Here is a 22871-nt window from a genome sequence, read left to right as displayed (position 1 = left end):
CCTTAATACCCCACCAGAGTTCATCCACCTTTGCTCCTTTTGTCCACATACACACCAGAAAGAGACATAAAACTTTGGGGATGGAGAGGAGTAAATGTGGGGGAGTCCCAGAGCTTGGTGGTATAAAGGATCAGTATAGTACACTAGTGGCAGACTTAAAAGATCAAGTCAGGTTAAATATGATGGAAGTCTGAATTCCAACTAGGAAACTTCAAAGTTCAGGGCTCTAAGTTGTATATTAGAAATCACAGATGAGTATGATTTCATGGTTAATTGATTTTTGACAAGAGTGCCAAGACAATTCAATGAGAGACAGAATAGTCTTTTCAACAAATGGTGCTGAGTCAACTAGACATCCACATACAAAAAAAAAAAAAAATCACAGTTAGACGCCTATGTTACACAATATACAAAAATTAATTCAAAAGGGATCATAGACCTAAATTTAAGAGCAAAAACTATAAAACTCTTGGAAGAAAACAAAGGAGTAAAACCTTGAGTAGTCAAAGTCTTCTTAGATATCACACCAAAAGCATAAGCAATTAAAGAAAAAATAATTAGACTTGATCAAAATTAAAAACTTTCGTACTTCAACAGATGCCATTAAGAAAATGAAAAGACAACACACATAAGGGGAAAAAATATTTGCAAATAATATATCTGATAGGGACTTGTGCCCAGAGTAAATAAAGAACACTTACAATTTAACAACAACAACAAAAAAGCCAATTAAATGAATTAAAACAGAGGCAAAGGATTGAATAGACATTTATCCAAAGAAGATATACAAATGGCCAACAAGCACATGCTTACCATCATTAGTCATTAGGGAAATGTAAATCAAAACCGCAGTGAGACTGTAGCATGGCCACCGGCGCAGCTGCCTCCTTAGCATTCTTGAATCAGGAGCACGGAGCCCTGGGGGTGGTGGGGGGTGGTCTGCGAGTCCCGGCTCTGGTCACTGTGGACAGTTTTTCCTTCGGCTGTGAGCTCTCCAGCCACACCTTCAAGGTAGAGGAAGAGGATGATGTGGAGCACTATGTTGGCTTTGACCATGCTCTGCCTCACTGAGGGGGCCAGAGGAGTGTAATGTGGTAGAAGTCATGGCCAGGAACCATGACCATGTCCCTGTGGCCAACCTCAAGTTGTCCTGCCAACTCATGCTCAGTTTGGATGACTTCCAGCTCCAGCCACCTGTAACCTTCTGTCTGAAGTCAGGTTCTGGCCCTGTGCATATCAGAGGGTAGCACCAGATTGTTACTATAAGCAATGACGTGTCTGAGGAAGGAGAGAGTGAAGAAGAAGGGAGTGTGCAGGAGGAAGCTGAGTTGTGTCTCATCCTGCCTGCCAAGAAGCAGGGGGGCAGGCCCTAGTCTCCTTGGAGTGGTAGGAACTCTGAACTTCTATCCTGGCCATTTTTGCCCCACTTGCCTATGAGATCGAAGGTCAGCATCTGAAGCTCAGGATTACACATTTTTTATACTTTTTACATTTTTGAATAAAGGTTAAAATAAAGTGATGTGAAGGTTTTTTTGCAAAAAACAAAACAAAACAAAACAAAAACCCACAGTGAGATACTACTTGATGCTCACTAGGATTGCTATAATAAAAAAGATGGACAAGACTAAGTGTTGACGAGGATGTGGAGAAATTGAAATTTTTATACACTAATAGAGGGAATATAAAATGGTACAGACCCTTGGGGAAATAGTTTAGTTGTTCTTTAAATAATTAAATAACTAAATATGCTGTTACCGTATGACCCAGACAGTCTACTCTGAGGTATATCCTCAGGAGAAGAGAAAGCATATGTCCTCACAAAAACTTGTACATGAATATTCACAGCAGCATTATTCATAAAGTCCAAAATGGAAAAAACCTGAATATCCATAAACTGAAGAATGCATAAACAAAATGTGGCATAAAAATATAACGTAATAGTATTTGGCCATAGAAAGGAATAAGGTACTGATACATGCCACAACATGAATGAATCCTGAAAACGTTATGCTAGGTGAAAAAAGCCAGACACAAAATGCCACACATGTTGTATGATTCCATACAATCATAAAAACCATTGAATTTTATACTTTAAAATATTGAACTTTATGGTCTATGAATTGTATGTCAATAAAGCTATTGTTCTTTAAAATGTGAATAAGATCATTTCCCAACTCTTAAGAAAGTCACACTTCAGCATGGGTAAAATTGTCATTGCTGGTTGTTTAGAATTGAGCCTCTGTCTGGACTTCTCACCCGAGATGTCAGTGCCCTTGGGATAAACGCCTGTTACCTACCTGGAAGATGATTCTCCTGAACGTCAGGTGAATGCCATACCCCATTATGCCAACTGTCTGTCCAACTGTGGCATACACGCAGTAGACGCTCAGAAATCCTTCTTGAACTAGCTTGCTTTCTACCAAATTCTCTCAGCTTGTCTGTGGGAAACTCAGTCTCATGCTGGGTCACTGTGATTCTTGATACCGGTCCTGACTACCTGGATGATTTACTACCTCAGAAATCTTTCTGTTCTCATCAACTGTCCTAGTGGATATGAGTCTTGCTTGTTCTACTTCAGCCAAGGTCCATTTCTGACCATGCTGAATAGATCTCCTTTCAGCTACCTGTCAAGTGAATTCAAGATTTTTTATTTATTTATTTGAGAGAGAGAGAATGAGAGAGCAAGCACATGAGAGGGGGGAGGGTCAGAGGGAGAAGCAGACTCCCTGCCGAGCAGGGAGCCTGATGCGGGACTCGATCCAGGGACTCCAGGATCATGACCTGAGCCGAAGGCAGTCGCTTAACCAACTGAGCCACCCAGGCGCCCTGTCAAGTGAATTCATACGGCTGGTGAGGCAATATGGTCTAACACAAGAATATAGCAGTTAAGAGTCCAAGCCTCCACAATCCCCCATTTAGATAAATAGCAAAGCTTGGTCTCTCTTCCTTCTCTCCCAGCATCCTCTTTTCAACTTCACACTGTGGAAAGAATGATCTTTAAAAAATGTGAATCGGATCATGCCTCTTCTTTGCTTAATTGCTAACACAGATTGAATGCTTAATGTCAAGTACATTTCTAAGCCTTTTATGTTTATTGATGCGTTACATCTTCACAACAATAAGTATTCTTCTTCTTCTCATTTTATAGATGAGCAAGATGAGGTATGGAAAAGTTAAGTTGCTTATCCAAGAGAACACATTCACTAAGTGGTTGGGGTGAGAAATGAACTTGGGCAGCATGTCTCCAGAGTCCTTGATCTCAGCATTACACCATCCCCCTTTCAACAGCTGTTCATCCCACTGAGAATAAAATTCTTACCATGGTTTTCAAGGCCTACATGATCTGATACCTGCTCTCCTCATCTTCTACCACTGCCCAGTACCTGAACTGACCATAATCCAGTCACAAGAGCCTGCTGTTAATTCCTAGTATGTGTCAAGCTCTGCCCCCACCCCAGCATCTTTGCACTTTGAGTTGCCTCTCTGATGTATCTTCTCTCCTCCCCCTCCTTCATATGTCTGGCTCTTTCAATGTTACCATGTCAGAGATCTTCCCTGATCTTCCTCTCTTAGCAAATACTTCCTCCCCAGCTCTCTGTCCCCAGACCATTCTTGTTTGACAGCAGCCTTCTCATTTTGTTCCGATCATTTTGTCAATGTGTTTACCCGATTATGAACTACCTCCCCTGCTGGACTGTGGGATCTTGAAGATGGGAGCTATGTCTGATTGGTTCACCTGGCACCCAGCTCTCTATCTGACATGATGTCAGCACTTAACCAAAATTAGCTTAATGAATGATGAAGAGGGCTTAACCTATACCTTTGTTATAGGACATATCAACTTATACTGCTATTGTTCTGAACTTCTTAAAGTAGAGCTCTATTTTGTTAATCTGTATGCCCTTTGCGTCTAGTATATTCACACTGGAATGCTTTAATATATATTGAACAAGGAGAATGAATAAAGACGTGAGCCATTAAGGACCAGGATTCACCAAGAAAGGCTTTACAGAAGAGGTATACTTAAATGACTTACTTCAGTTACCAAAAACATTTTTTCAAACATAAAAGATATGCATTTTTAAGGCTCCTTATGAAGCAAACAGTTCTTGCTAAATAACATATCAATCATTCAAATGTAACTGAGAAAATACCATATGGATACTTGTATTGCAAAAAAAGCCATGGGTTTAAGTTATATAGGAACCTACAGAAAAAGAGAATTTTGCCAAACATTTAAATAGTGACAAGGTGTTAATGTTGGTCTCCAAATCCCTAAAGTGGCAGACCATATCTATGCATACCTTCTGAACTGGATCAAAGGCCAGCTGATTTAATCCTCAACAATGGTATTTAGTGGGGATCAATTATTTTTTAATTCAAACGAGTGATGAATGAGGCAGATGTGGATTAAATCCCGTTGTTGTATAGGCTGTTTATTTTACTCATACTTAACCTATAATTCATCATTCTTATAATACAGTGCTTCAGACAAGTTTGTGAAGTCAGAGTGTGGGATTAGAAAGACAGCTCTATTATTTACCTGCTGTGTGACTTCAGGCAAATTATTCTCTAAACTTTGGTTTCCTGGCTTATAAAATTGGGATAATGGTAGTACCTGAATGTGAAATGCTTCCCATAGTGCCTGTCATACAGAAATCCTTCACTAAGGGTTAGATATTAATAGTAGTGTTTTGGGTCATGTGGAGGAGGAAACACTTGTTTGGCTATCAAGAGATCTGAGTTCTAGTCCCCATTCTTTCACTAACTAGTTGTAAGACTTTGGGCAAACCCTTTGGCCATTTTCTGTCCCAGCTTCCTGTTTGATAAATGAGGGCATTTACATGACTATTTGTTTCAGATCTCTATTACTGCGTAATAAACCATCAAAACTTAGGGTCTGAAAATGACAATTCATTATTCTCATAGTTCTGTGGGTTGGTTGGTAGCAACTGGAAGGTTCTTTTGCTCTATGTAGTATAGCTAAGGTCACTCAAGGAGCTGCATTCAGCTAGGAGTTTGACTGAGGTAGTAATACGTAAAGTGGCCTCTCACCATCTACAGTCTCTCTCTTCGTGTCCTCTCTTCATTCCACAGTCTAGCCCAAGTATCTTTACAACAATGCTTCCATGCGGGAGTATTCCAAAAAGGCAAGTTCCAATGTAAAGGGTTTATTGAGCCTCTATGTCATCTCGCTTGCTGATATTCCACTGGCCAAAGCCAGTCAGATGACCAAACCTGAGTCCGTTTGGAAGAAGACTACCTAAGGGCATGAATACTGTGAGGTGTGTTTCATTGGAGACCGTCAATGGAAGAGTCTACCTCACCACGATTCCAGATTTTCTCCAGAATCAGCCTATGCCAATTTAATTATCTAGTGCTTAGTACCTAGATTTCTTTCCATGATCCTTTCCGTTTTGTCATTTTGCTTCTTAACACACTATTGTTTCATGAATATGGCATGCTTATGGAAGCCATCATAAGTCAAATTCCCTTGTCTATAAAAAAAAAATAAGCTGTAGACAAATTTTCCACTTTCACTTTTGTTGGAGTTTTCCCTAACTGTTGACTTGGCCCCTAATCCTCCTGGATCCGATGTATTTCAATATGCTAAATTTTCAATCACTTGAAATTTTAAGTACTATTCCCCACCTCACAAAAATTTCACTACCTTTCCTTAGGCTTCCCTTAGTCCACTCTCTTTCCCTACCTCCTTTCTCCTTTTGTATCTCCCTGAGAGGCATTTACCTAAGGTTTCCAGCTCTAGCTGCTCAGTGTTTATATGGCTCTAATCTGGATCTTCTGTGGAGCTTTCCCTCTGCATCCTCCTGGAAACAGAACAAAGGCAGCTCTCTTTACATAATGTCCAAGTGCTGCTCTTGTGTCACGTGTTTCTGCAAATGCTGATCATCTGCCTCTTGATGCTGAAAAGAGAAGCTCCGAATTTTCTATCCATCTGGAGCCATCTAGAGGATGCGTAGGTTCAGGAAAACCCCCATCTCCCCAGCTGACAGCCCCATGTGCATTGGCGCCATTGCACCCACTCTGTCCCTTGTCATCCACATGCAATTTGAAAGGCAAAGCAACAAACCACTGTTCAGTAGAACAAGCTGTTTCACACTATCTTCAGGGACATACCCTGTTGTTGCTGATATAAAAACTTCAGGCAGGGGTTGGGTTTTTCATCTCAAAATGCCCCATTCTGGTCTCTGGCTGAGTCATTTCAGGTTGAGGTGGAAATCTAGCAACTATCTGGTTAATGGGATCAATTGAGGCAGTGGGCAGTCTGGCCAAGTTTAGCACTTACCAACAAGGAAGAGCTTGGAGTCTAGGCTTTCCACAAGGCTAAAAAAATCTTGTTAAAAGGCATTTCAGGAAGCTAAACAATCACTTCCCTGGGATTCCTCTCTTTAGGAATCAACAAAACAAAAATCACACAGATCTTATCTGATAATTGCTATTAACTATGCTGTACTGTTTTCCCAATGTTATCTAATATGTCATTGATAAGACATAGAATAGAGCTAGGGTGGTTCCTTCAAAAAAGCATCATGCCAGGAAGTTACTAATATGTCAAATAGTTTCAAGAAGGCACACCAAGCACACTGATAGAATTTTTGAAACTACATATTTTATAAAGTAATATGGATCCATTAATGAAACATCAGCACTGAATACAAACCACCTGACACATGTGATCCTTTCTGAAGACAGATTAGAAATCCAAGCTTGTCATGACTTTGCTCACTTTTTAATTTAGTGTAAATATATCTGAAGTTAATGTGTGTTTTGAAAAGAACTCAACTCCCAGTAAAAATCAAATGTTCTGAAAATTCTCCAGTTTATGTAAATGATCCAAGAATATTATGCTTCTTATATGTGTGTGTACTTTAAGAAAATCCTTTTAAGAAAACGAATTTTAACAGGAGAAAGAATAATCAGTTAAATACATTAAAATATAAAATATATTGTTCATTGTGTCTGTTTCTAGCATTACTGCGTAATGGAAAAATTCTTATCTTAAAAAGACTAAGATTCTGTGTAGGCATAGAAAATATCTGAGCAGATCTACAAGACAATATTAACAGTGTTTGACTCTGGGTAGAGAAACCAGGGGTGGCAGGGAGATTCAGTTCACATTTTATATATTCATTATATGGTAAACTTTATAACATTATCATGCATTACTTTATCATAGAAAATTAGTGGAAAAAGGACAAACTTAAGTTTTTTATTTTATTTTATTAATCTTATCCCCAGGTCACAAGTAAAAGTTAATAGGAATAGAATTCACAGAATTCATAGCATTTTAGAGTTGGAGACTTTTGAGATCATCTATTCCACTACATCAACTATTTCTAAACTAGTGCTAAGTTTACCCAGTTTGCCTAACACTAAACACAACTACATTCCAATAGAGCTAAAAAATGTGGGCAGCCATTGGAGTTCACCTTAATGGAATCTGATCTACAGTTGAAGGTGTGTGGTGTAGGTTTCTGCTTTACCCCTTAGTGTCATGAAGCGTCAAGATCATTCTTTCAAGAAATGGGTAACATAGGCAGAAGAGGGGTTTGCCTACCAGGGTGAGCCTTAAGACACCAGAAGGGTTCCCTCCCAACTACCCCCTAATTTCCAAATACATTCCATTACAGATTTAGACTTTTTTTTTGTAGAGAGAGAGAGAAAGAGGGGGAGAGAGAGAGCCCAAACAGGGGAGAGGGGCAGAGGAAGAGGGAGAGAGAGAATCTCAAGCAGGCTCCACTCTCAGCACAGAGCCCAACGCGGGGTTTGATCTCACAACCCTGAGATCATGACTTGAGCCAAAATCAAGAGTCAGCCGCTCAACCTACTGAGCCACCCAGGTGCCCTCAGATTTAGACTTTTGAATGAAGACATATTTACTGAAATGCATATGTCCCTGCGAGGGGTAAGCAAAAAATAAATAAATAAATAACACAAAGAAGAATTGAACCTACTGATTCTTTCCTGAACATTGGGAAGAAAGCTGGTGAAGGGAGAAGAAAAATTGGGGATACCATAGAGAGGAAAGGATATGCGAAGGAAAGCTTGGCCTGTGTCATTCTTCTGTCTACAGAATCCTACTGCCATGTAATAAGCTTTAGAAAGTGGCTTTTGGTGATAACTTGAACTTTTCTAAAACTAAGCAACACCAGCAATTCCTCAAGTTTGCAAATCCCAGTAGCTCCCCTCCTTGTGATCTCACTGCTGTCTCATCACCCTTTTCTGGGAAGAGCATGATTTATCAGTTTGCTCTACACTTGTATGGAGACCCCTGAGCCCAAGGCTTTGCTTGGAAATGATGTAGTCAATATTGTGGATCACAACCTAATGAGAAAGAGGAACATTGAACAACTGGAAGGAGAGCTCTAAAGAAGTTCAGGATGCTTTGGGAAAAGTATATGTAGGTGCGTGTGTGGGCATGTGTGTATGTGTGCACACACACACACCACCTCCTCACTACTACTCATCATTAGGACTCCAGTAATTGGGTCCCTAGCTCCTGGTAGCCTTCCCTAACTACTCACGGCATACTGACTGAATACACATCTCTCAGTCTTTTCAGGACTATAGTGTAATTATTGTGTTTCTTACTTACCTCCTTCACTACGCCATAAAAATCTTTGTGGGCAGTGACTGTGTCTTCTATCACATCTCCCAACACCATGCCCGACATACAGTAGGTACATGATACATTTTTGGTGAATGAAGGAAGGAGGGAAATGGAGCCACTTAACTGCATTTTAACACTACAACTAGAAATTTCTTTCTATACAGAACACAAATTTCAAAAGAATTATGAATGCCTCCTTCACCCAGCAATGATTCTTATGAGCTCTTCATGGTTGTAGCTTGGGTGGGAGTTTTCCAAACAGCATTTGGCAGTCATCTTCCTTCTTGTCTTCCAGGAAGAGAGAATTCTAAATAATGCTTATTCAAGAATTCCCAGGTTTCTGCATGGGTATTAAGATTTGGAGTTTGCAGGGAGGAATGTTGGACAATGAGCTGAAAATAAGAGAAGAAAAGAATGAGAAGGAAAGGAAAGGACCAGCCACGTGGGGTGGGGAAAACCAAAGAAAGAGCTAAGAGAATTGGCAGAATCTCCAGGGCAAGGTTGTGTTAGGTTGGCGATTCCCATTTCAAGTTTGCACACGCCTCTGGAACTCCCTGAAGACTTCGTGAGGGAAAACCCCACCTACAGGTTCTGGATGAAACGTTCCTCCTGGCTTCTAGAAATGAGTCCCCTGGTCCTACTATTACTCACTTCCTGGAAAAGTCGTAACTGGTCTATCCTGACCTTCAGAGCCATTCAAATTCAAGAAGAAGTTAGAGAAATCATTCAGAAAATTCAAGAAGAAATTAGAGAAATCATTCAGAAAAGCCTCAAAAACCCATTGCTCTGTCTTCTGCTTTATCAAAAACTTCATGAACATTTTTACTGGTACTTTCTTTGGCATGTTCTGGGTGAATCAGCATGAAAACAAAGTGACTTCACTACCAAGTTGAAATTTAATTCTACAAAGGATGCTATTTCTAGTTTTGAAAAACTGTGCTCAGAACTTGAATCTAAAGTAATAATACACCCTTTCAGGCCTTATGTAAAGTCATCCCTATAACCTGAAGCTTGGCATGATCTCTAGTTTTAGTGGTGCTGTTATTACCTATGTTTCTTTATTTGTCACAACAATCGCAGTCTTGTTTTCTACCTTGGCATTGGTAACTATAGCTTATCTTTCAGGAAAAACATATTCATTTTACCCTTACCTGTGCATGATTACCTGGAAAGCAGAAAAGCCAGTCTTGAGAATATGCCATCCATAATTCCCTCCTCTCTTAGCCAAGCTCTTGGGATTTTAACATTTTAATTAGGAGAGGTTCTTTTCTCCAATTCAGTAACGTCTTTACAGGCTGAGTTTGAGTATGGCCTATGGACTCAAGCTCTAGACTGTAGGTCCCTCCCTGAAATAACTGCCATCACCCAAAAGAAGCAGATAATCGCCTTCCATGCACAAGGCAGCGTATTTTGCAGTGCCAAGTTGCAGGAATATCTATGTGGGTTTGTGAGAAAATCTGGCCTAAATACTTCAGCATCTATAGACAAGCAAGTGTGTGGTTTATCCCAGTGTAGCCCTTCCATCACAAGATGACACATGCACCATGATATTAATAAAGTCCATCAGTCATAATGAGTCTCAATCATCGACTGTTTCCCAAAAGTTTTACTTCTTGCAACCACTACATTTCATCTTTCACACAATGTATTTGTACTACAGATACCTGCAGATACATATATATTAGTAGATCTATCAATTGCTTCAAAAGAAAGAGAATGAAGGAGTATATAACAAAGAGATATAACTTCACTTGTATAATGAAAATATATTTAACTTGAATTTGTGCTTTAGGCACTACAGAAGCGGTGAACCAAGCAACTAATTTACCACCACATGTAGAATGATCCATAGATTATGAGAGGCTACATTGAGTGGACACTAAAACTTTCATTCCATTCAAACCCTGCCAAAACTCTTGGGATGGTTAAATTCTTATTAACAGAATATTCTCATTAAGACGGAAAAAGGGAGGAGCACCTGGGTGGCTCAGTTGGTTGAGCATCTGACTCTTTGTTTTGGCTCAGGTCATGGTCTCAGGTTTGTGAGATCGAGCCCCACGTTGGGCTCTGTGCTGAGTGTGGAGCCTGCTTAAGATTCTCCCTCTTCCTCTGCCCCTCCCACCCCACTTGCCTCGTGGGTGTGCTCTCTCTCCCTCTAAAAGTAAATAAATAAATCTTTTAAAAAAGGAAGGAAAAAGGGAATGATGTTATCAAAGCAGCAATATAGGTCGATCCCAACTTTCATCCCCTTCACAAAGCAACCAACAAGCAACTATCCATAGACAAGACACTTTTGTGAAAATCCCAGAACCCAGGGGTAAGGCTGAGGTATCCCTTTGGATCACAGAGACTGAGCAGGATAGCATTAGAAGAGTAAGAGAAGCAGCTACGCTCTGACCACACTGCCCCTCCCCCAGACAAGCACAGTGCCACACCAAGAGGGCTTCCTGGGCCTACAGTTTCTCTACTGGGTGAAAGAGAGCCGAAGGCAGACATCCAGCTTCCCCAGCTTTATGGAATGCTTCCCAGGGGGCTCCAGTAGGGAAATCTGCAGGGCTTGGCCACGGAAGATCAGATAGAAATGGGGAAGGGGATCGGGGCTTACAGTTAACAGTACTCAGATCTTGGCAAGACCACATTCCTCCTCCCAGCTGTGCTCCAGCAGGGATTCCAGCCAGCAACTCTGCCCATCTACAGAGCTGAGCTTGTGGCCCTGTATGACCAGGGAGCACAGTGGGCATTTCTGCCTGGGTCACACCCACACAGGGAGGAAATCACAGCTGAAGCCCTGCCCAACTGCTGAGTGTAGCCTCACCTAACCAGAGAATCGGGGCAGCTGCAGAAATGAAGCCAGCAGTCCTGCCCAACAATGGAGTATAGCCCCTGGCTCTGCATAACCAGGAAGCCTTAACAGTGACACTGGACAGCCTCAGAGCCCAGCTGTCAGCACAACCCAGCTTACAGTACCACCCAACCACAGCCTAGCCAGTGATACAGTCCAAACATGAAGCATTCTCTGTGGCCCCTCCCGACAAAAAAGCCTGGAAAGTGACCACCACCTAACCATGGAGCAAAGACTGGAGCCCCGCCCACCCGCAACTGGTTTCCCCTCCCGACCAAAATGCCCAGCCAGTGAACTTGATCAGCAACAGAACACAACAAGTGGCCTACATGATCACGAAGCCCAGCCTACAGCCCAGCCCAACTTCAGGGTGCAGCCTGCATCCCTGCCTACTCACACAGCAGTGTGCAGCCCTGCTGAACCAGAGTCCAGCCAGCCGCAGCATATGGTTGGGGATCACAGCCTGAGACTCCACCACACACGGAGTAATTGCAGAAAAAAGCCTATAGCCAGGGCCGATCAAGGAATCCAACCAGGGGCACCACTCTGCCAGAAACAAAGCAGGAGACCTCACCTGACAAGAGGTGACTGCAGAGCCCAGCTAGCGGCCTCACCTGACCATGGAGCACAGCCAGCAGCCCTGCCTGATCAGAGAGCACGGTGGTCTTGCTAGAATATGGAGACCAGCCAACTGCAGAACCCATTCAACAACACTCCCCTTGTCCTGGGAGCACAGGCGGTGGCCTTGCCCAAATAGAGACCCCAAAAGCAAGCTCCACCTTCCCAAGGATGTTACCAGCTGACCCATCCAGAACTCCAAGCTGAGCTGATTGGTGAAGAACCGTCCCTGCCAACGTGAATCTATAAAGAGGAGGAGACTGCTTATTCAGATGCATAGATACCAATGTAAAGAATCAAGTATCATGAAAAATGAGGTAAACATGACATCACCAAAAACACTAATAAAGCTCCAATAACTGACCCTAAAGAAATCGAGATCTATAAACTGCCAAGGAATTCAGAATAACCCTCTTAAAGAAGTTCAGTGAACTACAAGAATACACAGACAGACCCCAAAATTAAGAAAACAATCCATGAACAAAATGAGAAGTTCAACAAAGAAATAGAAACCATAAAAAGTCACACAGAAATTCAAGAGCTGAGGAATACAATGACTTAACTGAAAAATGCAATAGAAACTGTCACAACCAAGAAGATATTCAAATGGGCATCAGGTACATGAAAATGTGCTTAACATTACTAATCATTAAGGAAATACAAATCAAAACCACAATGAGATGTCACCTCACACCTGTTAGAATGGCTAGTACCAAAAAGACATAGCAAGTACTTGTGAGGATGTAGAGAAAAGGGAACCCTCATGCACTGTTGGTGGGAATGCCCACTGGTGCAGTCACTATGGAGAACAGTATGGAAGTTGCTCGAAAAATTAAAAATTGAACTAGCATATGATCCAGCAATTCCACTTCTGGGTGTATATTCAAAGGAAATGAGATCACTGTATCAAAGAGCTATCTGCAACCTCATATTCATAGCAGCACAATTGACAGTAGCCAAGATATGAGAACAACCTAAGTGTCCATCAGTGGATAGATGGATAAAGAATATATATATTTTTTATATTTATATTCAGCCATAAAAAATAATGAAATCTTGCCATTCGCAACAACATGGATGAAACTTGAGGGCATCATGCTAAGTGAAATAAATCAGACAGAGAAGACAAAGACTGTATGATCTCACATATATGTGGAACCTAAAGACGGTCGAGCTCATAGAACCAGAGAACAGACTGGTGGTTGCCAGATGCGAGGAGTAGGGTGTGGAGAAAATGGGTAAATGTAGTCAAATGGTACAAAGTTCTAGTTGTAGGGTGATTAAGTTCTGGGGATATAATGGAGCATGATAACTGTAGCTAACAATACTGTACTGTATATTTGAAAGTTGCTAATGAAGCAGAATTTAAAAGTTCTCACCACACACACACAAATTGTAACTATGTGAGGTGATGGATGCATTAACTAACCTTATTGTGGTGATCATTTTGCACTATGTACATATATAAAATCACTACATTGTACACCTTAAACTTACACAACGTTATATGTCAATTATATATCTCCAGGAAGCTGGAAAAATGCCAGGGTGGGGGACCCTAAATGATTGAAAGCTAACATCTAATCAAATCTAAGAAGTTAGCCCATTCTCCCATTTCTGGAGTAGATAGTTACAATTTATATTTTCCTGTTTGGGGCAGTTCAGCAACAGCCAAGTGTGTAGTCACAACAAAGCAATGTGGCTCCTGTGACTCATCCAAATTGGGGCACAATTAGCAAAATGTGTTCCCATAAATGGCAGTTTCACTACTAAATTCTGGGGAGAAACCAGGAGCCATGTAAGACAGAACAGCTTGGGGAAAATGGTAAGTCAGTCTAGCTAAAGTAAAATACATTGGTTATGTCTGGGTGAAGAGGGTCAAAGTCAGAATGACTTGAGAGTTGTTAAGAGTTACTATTAGAATTCCCAAGCTGAATAGCAGCCATAGCCTGTGACAATTTTTGAGTGGGGAAAAAATATGTAGACTCTAAATATTGCACTCAGGAGAATAGTATATTTGTCAGACTAAGCAAACACTCCAACTTTAACAATTCTAAATTTAGAACCAGTCTTGAACTGTTGGAGGTCTGTGTCTACATGGGCTGAAAAAGGAAACTTCTTGGTTCCTACTCCTTAGTGCCTACAAGAATAACAACTCCTCGATCTCAAGATCAATGAGGACAAGGAAAGGATGGATTTTTTTTTTTTTTTTTGTCCTTTATATCTCAAAGTTGAGTCAGCTGTCAACCGGAATTTGGCCATGATGCAGAACCACAGACCTGGGTTTCCCAGGTACGCAGCTGTGACCTGTGGGGATATGAGGAGATGCAGGGAGTTTTGGAAAATAGAGCTACCAAGTTGCCAATATATAAAACAGATGTAGGGAAGAATGAGAAAGCAAGGCCCTACGAATGCTTTCCTTTCCTGCCCTGAAGCCCTCCTTTGGCCTGTACTCTGATGTGGGTAGGAAGGCATTTCTACCTGGCTTCCCTCAGGAAATGAAGTTTGGCCTGAGCTTTGAAGTATGCAGAAGAAAACAATGTTTCAGACAGTTTCAGACAGGGATGTGGGAAGGCCCTGTGTCAAAGATATTATGACACATTCAAGGCACAGAAATAGGGTTAGTGTGGCTAAACTACAAGGAGTCAGGGGGAGAGTACTTGAAAGCAGAGCTAAAGTGTCAAGTCACCCTTGAAAGCCATGCCATTTTAATTTGTCTATCTTTAGGCTCAGAACAATGAGTAGCCAATGCAGGTTATTTAGAGAGGCACTATATACCCAGATTCTCATTTTGTGATTACTCTGTATGGATGGTGGTGAATGTATTGGAGGCAGAAGGACTGGGCTCAAAGAGGCCTTTCAAGAGACTAGTCCAATCATCTAAACTGGAAATGATTGTAGCTTGGACCAGGGTGGTACCAGAAGAGATGAATGGGAGGGGATGGGTATAGGAGGGAAAATCAACACAGCTTGTTTGATGGATTGGTTATAAAGAGTAAGAGAGATGGAGGTGCCAAAGATGAATCTTGGATGTCTATCATGTCCAATTGGGTGAAGCTACTGACTAAAGTAAGGAATACCAAAAGAGGATCAGATATTGGAGAGAAAGCATAAAGTCAGACTTGGCCCTGTTGAACTGAGATGTCTCTGCAACTTGAAAGGGAAGGTGTTGAGTAGGACATTGGATGCGCCGGTTTGAATCTCAGAGGAGAGATTTGGGATGAGGCTATACCATTTTTAATAATCATTGTTGGATGTGGATAAGTTTGCCTCATAGGAAGAGTTATAGAGAGAGAATGAAAAGAGGCCTCAAACTGAGTCTTGAGAAACTATCATTGGGCCTATAGGGGAGGATGCACCTCCTACATAGAAGTAGGAGAAAAATCATGGGTACATGATGTCAGGAAGAAAGAATTTTCAGAATTAGCTAAAATTTAATAGTGTCAGAATTAAAAGAAGTGCCTAAATAAGGAAATCTACAAGGTAGAAACTTTAAGCAAGCTTGGCTTGCTACTGGGGAGAGAAGAGTATTATTGATCAAGAGAGTGGTCAGTGGCAAGAATTCCAAGGTGTACAGGTTGCAGGCTCAACAGAATGGGTTGTCCTGGAATGGGATTTGTAGTTGTGGGTTTTGGTATGGATTCATCTAAGGTTTTCGACAAGACATGCGGGGATTAGGCCTGGGTTTGGGTAGCTGTTTCTGGGAATGGCCTGGGGGTGGCCTAGGGGATTGTTAAGGATTGAGAAGTTAAGATTTCTTTTCACGGGGAGGACTATCCTTTTCTTGGTCCTCAGCCCATCCAGTGATCCCAACTGACTTGACAGGTGCTGACTTCTTCCTACATTGCCTCTGCTCCATTTCTAAAATGATTCTTAATCTAACACAAATTTATTACAACCAATTAATGGCCTGGAAACACTTGATTTGGTTAATTATAGACACACACATTTATTTTAGTTGTAATGTCTCCTCTTTCATTTATGATTTTATATACTGGAGTCTACTCCCTTTTTTTCTTTGTCTAGGTAAAGCTTTGTCAATTTTGTTTACCTTTTTAAAAAAAACAGCTCTTCATTTTGTTAATCTTTTTTTATTGTCCTTCTGGTCTCCATTTCATTTATTTCTGCTCTGATCTTTATTATTTCCTCCCTTCTGCTAACTTTGGGCTTAGTTTTGTTCTTCTTTTTCTAGTTCCTTGAGGTGTAAAGTTAGGTTATTGATTTGAGATCTTTCTTTTTTTCTTAATGTAGGTGTTTATCACTGTAACCCTCCTTCTTAGAACTGCTTTTGCTACATCCCGTAAGTTTTGGTGTGTTCTGTTTCCGTGTTCATTTCTTTCAAGATTTTTTTTTTATTCCCCTTTTGATTTCTTCTCTGATCCATCGGTTGCTTAGGAGTGTGTTGTTTAATTTCCCCATCTTTGTGAATTGTCTAGTTCCCCCCCACCCCGCTATTTATTTCTAGTTTTATATTATTGTGGTCAGAAAAGATAGTTGGTTATGATTTTAATCTTCTTAAATTTGTTAAGACTTGATTTGTGACATAACATGATCTAGCCTGGAGAATATTTCATGTGCTTGAGAAGAATGTGTATTTGTTGCTCTTGGATGAAATGTTCTGTATGTGTCTGTTAGGTCCTTTTGGTTTAAAGTATAGTTCAGGTCCAACGTTTTTGTATTACTTTTCTCTCTGGATGATCCAACCATTGTTGAATGTGGTGTATTGAAGTCCTATACTATTATTGTATTACTGTCTATTTCTCCCTTCAGATATGTTAATAAATGTGTCCTTAAAGCTAAAGCAAGTCTCTTGTGGGCAGTATATATTTGGGTTTTGTCTTTTGTTCGGAGAATTTAATCCATTTACATTCATTTAACGTAACTACTGCTAGGTAAGGACTTATTAATGCCATGTTACTAATTGTTCTCTGGCTGCTTTTTAGGTCCCTTTTTCTTTCCTTCCTCTCTTCGTGTCTTCTTTTGTGAACTGATTTTTTGTAGTGATATGCTTTAGTTCCCTTCTCTTTATCTTTTGTATATCTACTGTAGGTTTTTTCTTTTTGGTTCCCGTGCAGCTTACATAAACATTTTATAGATATAACGGTTTATTTTAAGCTGATAACAACTGAACTTGGATCACTCTACCTTTTTCCTCTCCCCCTTTTATGTTTTTGATGTCACAATTCACATCTTTTTATATTGTTTATGCATTAACAAATTATTGTAGAGGGCAATTTGTTCTTGAATACTAATTTTTTTCTTGCATCTTGCTAAACTTTTTACACATCCTAATGACTTTGGTTTTCTATAGAGACAGTAATCTCATTTTTGAAAAAATAACAGTTTACTATTTCTTGGTTTTGAATCCTTATATCTTTAATTCCTTTCCTTACTGTGCTGGTTATGGCAATTCTAAATATAGAACTTCTGATAATGGAGTCCATTGTCTTCTTCCTGCTCTTTAAGGATATGTTTTTAACATTCTTACATTAAGTATGAATTTTGCTCTAAATTTTTTAGATGCCCTTTATTGGATTAATAGAGTTCCTTAATATTCTTTTTTTTTAAAGCATGGAGCTTGGACTCAGGACCCTGAGATCAAGACCTGAACTGAGATCAAGAGTCAGACACCCAGCCAGCTGAGACACCCAGGCACCCTGAGCTCCTTAATATTCCTAGTTTAATAATCTTTTAATCAGAATTCTTTGATTTCATTAAAAATTTTTTGCATATATTCAGATTATTATAAAATTTGTTATTCAATCCATTAATGTGAAAATTTTATTAGATTTTCTATTTAATCCAACTTTCCATTGTTGGGATAAACCCAATGTCATGATGTATTACCTGTATTATACATGACAGTGTTCTCTTTGATAATATTTTATTTAGGATTTTGCATCTGAATTAATCAATGAAATAGCTCTATAATTCTCCTTTCTCATACTGTCAAAGTTGGGCTTTGATACCCAGCTTATGCTGGTGTCATAACAAGGGCTGGACTATTTTCCTCTGGAATTGGTTATATAAGTGTATTTGTTCTTTGTATGTTTATAGAAATAACCTGTAAAACTGTGTTGTACTTCTGTCCTCTTTGTGAAAGGAGTTTTTAAACTACTATTTTAGGCATTTTACTCCCTTTTGAGTCAATTTTATATTTTCCTAGGAATTTGAATATTTACTTAAAATTTTTAATGTATGGACAAAGTTCTTTTTAATACCTGTATCCTTTGTCATTCTTAGTATTTTTGTGGTTTTGCTTTTTTTTCTTGACCAATCTTTAAGTTTGTACATATATTAGTCTTTTCAAAGAATTGACTATTGGTTTTATAAACCCTCTATTAAGTCAGATGCCTATCTCTTTAATTTTTTTCTTTTTTTCTTTTTTAGCTTAAGCATTTAAGGCTATTTCTTTCTAAATGCCAAAATTTTTAGTTTGTAGTTTAGTTTATAGTTTTTAAAATATACTTTTTAAAATTAAAATCCAAAAGAGTTTTTGGGTGAGAATTATTAGAAAACAGTATATGAAAAGGACAGATGAAGATGAAGAGGCATAAGGAGAAAGAGGGTCAGAGCCAGTGGAGTGAAAGAAGACCTTGTACTCTGTGATTTAACAACCCTCCATGGCCTTTAAGACCTACAGCAAAGTTGCTGAACTCTTGGTAATCAGTTGTGAGATGATTTTCTGTGAAAACAGGTGAAGAACCGAACCAATCTTTTCACTTTCAATCATGTGGAAAGCAGAGAGAAACATTTGGAAGTAAGGCTCAGGAGCAATTAAAAATCTGAGCTTATAAAAGGCTGTGGACTTGGGGCTCATGCCAAATTAACCAAACAGTGATTAGTGTTATGGAGAAACGATGTTATGGAGAAACGATGCAGTTTTCAATGTAATAAGAGGAGACCTATGTTAGATTAGCCCTTAAGTGTTTGTTCACCCTTCCTTGAAATTTCTTCCACTCTAAAATATTCATGTCTCACTAGCCATACAGAGTGGACTGATAATAGATGGCACAGAGAGCAGTAAAAATAGTACTTTTATTCACATTCTCCTGAATAAGAATCAAGGAAAAGAAGTGTGAGTAGCACCATCTTCATTTTTTTTTTCTTGTTTCCACAAACTCTGGATTCTGCTCTGCCAGAAGTCTTAATACGCAGGGAAGGATGCACCCACTGGAAGATGTAATGATGATTGGAGTGTTTGAAAATTTAAAAAGAAATTGTGCACTTTAACTTTTTATTTCATAAGTAAGAACTGTTTTTGCAATTTGAGTTAGCTTAACAAATGGAGGATTTTTGCTCATGAATAAATGTATCATTTTCCCACAGATAGTTGAATGGTTAAAAAAAAAATACCAAATTTAGTAGAATCACACACAAAAAAAGGAAAATGGGCTCCACCTGGCGATCATAATTTAACACAGTCTAACACTTTATTAATGTATTTGAATGAATATAGTTTCAATTAGCTATTACCCCATACTACCACAAAAGTTAGTGACTTAAAAAACAATTGTTTTATTATTGCTTATGGTTTCTGTGTGCCAGGAATTTAGAGAAGAGTTGAGGAAGAGCCTGTTTGAATGGTTTGGGCTCTGGATTTCCCATGTGGTTGCAGTCAGACAATGATTGAATTTAGAAAACAGGGCACAGGAGCTAGTGACTGTTTAAGGTATCTTTCATTCTTCATAGAGTCTCCGGGCTTCTCCATGTAGTCTCTCTACATGGGCTAATTTGGACTTCTTTGTAACTATCAGACTGCTTAATGGATGCTGAAAGCTTCAAGAGCAAATATTCCAGCTCACAAGGTAGAAGCTGAATCACCTTTTATGACCTAGCCTTGAAAGTCACATAATACTAATTCTATCATACTCTCAGTCAACCCAGTCACAAAATCCCCCCCATTTTCAAGGGGTGAGGATGTAGATCCAACCTCTCAATGTAGTAAGAATCAAAAAACTTTGCGGACATATTTAAAAATCACTGCAAATATACCAGAAAGTAGAGGAGGACAATTTACAATCCTTGTTTAGAATGACGGAATGTTGGTCAATCTTAAAACAGACCTTCTTTCACCCAGATATTCACCCCACAAATATATACATTTTCAATGTCTCAGATATCTAGAATCTTGACTTTTTTCCTGTCATCACCTTTATTTTCTTTCAACATCAGGATCTACATAAGAATAGAATCAACCATGGGCATGTATGCCACATGATGGAAGTCCTCTGGAGGAGAGAAGGGAAAGAAGCTAATGTTAATGAGCACCCATTTTATGCCAAATATCAAGCTAAACTTCATACTTTTATTTATTTCACCAAACTTATCTAGTGATCTATTGCTGCATACCAAATTATCCTACACCTTAATTAGTGTCACAAAACAGCAACTGCATTCATCTCACAAAATTTGGGGCCAGAAATTCAGATCTTAGCTAGAGTGGATTGAATGGCTGGAAAAAGCTGTCATGGCTCTACCTGTTAGTTGAGTTCCTTGATTCTTCTCCACATGGCATTTGCTAGAGCTGGAATGTCTAAGATGACTTCATTACTTACATGTCTAGTGCCCTTTCTTGGATAACTGGCACAGCTAGATTTGTCTAGGTATCTCTCTACATGCAGCTTCTCCCCAGGGCTAGCTTATGCCTCACAGCATAGTAATCTAGGCTAGTCAGACTTAGTCAAGTTCAAAACTCCTCCCACTTTATCTTGTAGCCTTTATGCAATCTATCAATTAGGGTTTCCCCATATTTGTTCCTCAGAAGCTCTGCCTCCAACAAGCCATTGTTTGAAGTACTTTGGGAAGCATTGCATAACATATTTCTTTTTGGAGACTCAAAATGCACATTAATATATAAAAGGCACTGAGACATCTGTTTAACTTCCCCAAGCTTGTTTGACTAAGGAACCTCTCTTTTAATATAAGACCCATTAACATCAGTCCATGGAATATGCTTTCACGGATGTTGTATTAAATAGTGCAAAGGAGGGGCGCCTGGGTGGCTCAGTCGTTGAGCGTCTGCCTTCAGCTCAGGTCATGATCCCAGAGTCCTGGGATCGAGCCCACATCGGGCTCCCTGCTTGGCGGGAAGCCTGCTTCTCCCTCTCCCACTCCCCCTGCTTGTGTTTCTGCTCTCGCTGTCTCTCTCTCTGTCAAATAAATAAATAAAATCTTTAAAAAAATAAACAAATAAATAAGTAAATAAATAGTGCAAAGAAAATGTGTTATTGTTGATGTTGTAAAAGGTATATTACAGGCAGGATCTGATTTTAATGAGGACCACTGACCTGTCATAATTACATAACAAGGCTATTTTCATGATCTGATTAATCATCCAGGTTGAAATTGCTCTGCTGATGTATATAAATTTTCATGAAAGAGAAATCTTGTGTGATCAGAGTCCCTAAGTTCTTGCCAATCAAACAGTGGAAAAGAATGTTGAGTATAATTTCTGCCTATTTAAAGAATTTGGGTGCTTGTATTTTTAATGCCTACAGAATGTTCAATTTTATTAGGAAAACATTACACATATCAAATTTACTTTTATTTTGTTGAAGAGAATATTTGTTATATTGAAAAGAATTTTCTCAGCTGTATATATTATATATGTTAAATACATCTTGTCTACATTCAGATAATCGCAATTGGTTACTTTCTATATGCCAAGCCCTGTTGTGATACAGAAATATACATATAAGACAACAGAGTACTAGTCCTCATTATTTGGAAACTATTTGGGAGAGATGGGTCTTGCATATCTTGAACAATAATACTGACAAACAAGGCTATATAATAAGATGAAAAATCAAATAAAATCCCAAGTCAAATGCATCCAACAGCCAAAAGATGCTGTGGAAAGGCAGGGAATAGAAGAGCTAAGTAACCGAAGCAATTTTCATAGAGAGCGGAGTGGAACTTGACTCATCTTGGTGGATAGATGTCACAGAATTTGAATTGTCAGAAGAAATAAGCAGCCGGTAGGCAAAGCATGATCAAAGGCAAGTGAATCCCATTTCCCTCTGGAATTGGCAGTCCTTGCATACATTGCTTCTGTTCTTTGTCCTTTCTTTCTGTCTCAACCTGCCCCTGCTTATTTGTCCCTTCATGGCTAATCAAAGCTCTGTCTGGCAGCTGTGCGCTTCCACCACCCAGTTCCAGTCATCCAGAGCCAGCTCAAGTACCTGACCCCTCCATTAAACAAAGCTTCCCAACAATTGTGATCCTTTTTTAAAACTAGCTAGTAGTTTGGCACTACCAAATCAAAACAATGCCTGAGTGTACAACGGGGCAGCTAAATCTGATGGATCCATTATTGAGACTGATGAATGAGCCCATTGAAGAAGTAAAGATTGATGCAAATGCTTTCTCTGGGCACAGTCGAACGTGAAAGAATAAAATTTAGAGCTAGGGAAAAGTATGACCGACTATGGTTGATTGATTAGGCCATTGAAGACCATTGGAGGTGCTCTAAAAGGGAAGTCGCTGGGCAAAAGTAGGGTTTTGTGAGGATTATTCTCACAGGAGAAAGGTATAGAATTAACTGCAGGAAGGGGAGACTATAGACAGGGAGATTCAGTGAGGAGGTAATTGAAACTCACAAGTGAAGCAGTGAGAGCTGGTCTGATACGTTAGGAGTAGACATAAAAAAGAGAAGATAAATCTGCCATATTTCAAAGAAAGATTTGCAGAACTTGGTAACAGTGACCGTAGGGGACAACTTTGGTTTTCTCTTTTCTAAAGTAAGGGAATTAAAATAGATGCTTAATAAGTTTACTT

General features: G+C 39.5%; 1 pseudogene; it reads left to right on the top strand.

Annotated features, from left to right (window-relative positions):
• Nucleotides 1-864: 864 nt before the first annotated feature.
• Nucleotides 865-1404, top strand: LOC118545372 (nucleoplasmin-3 pseudogene; annotated as a pseudogene).
• Nucleotides 1405-22871: the final 21467 nt, after the last annotated feature.

The sequence above is a fragment of the Halichoerus grypus genome, chromosome X, assembly GCF_964656455.1.
Source record: "Halichoerus grypus chromosome X, mHalGry1.hap1.1, whole genome shotgun sequence".
Lineage (NCBI taxonomy): Eukaryota > Metazoa > Chordata > Mammalia > Carnivora > Phocidae > Halichoerus > Halichoerus grypus.
The sequence above is the reverse complement of the archived record's forward strand: the minus strand, read 5'-3'. Positions and strand labels throughout refer to the sequence as shown.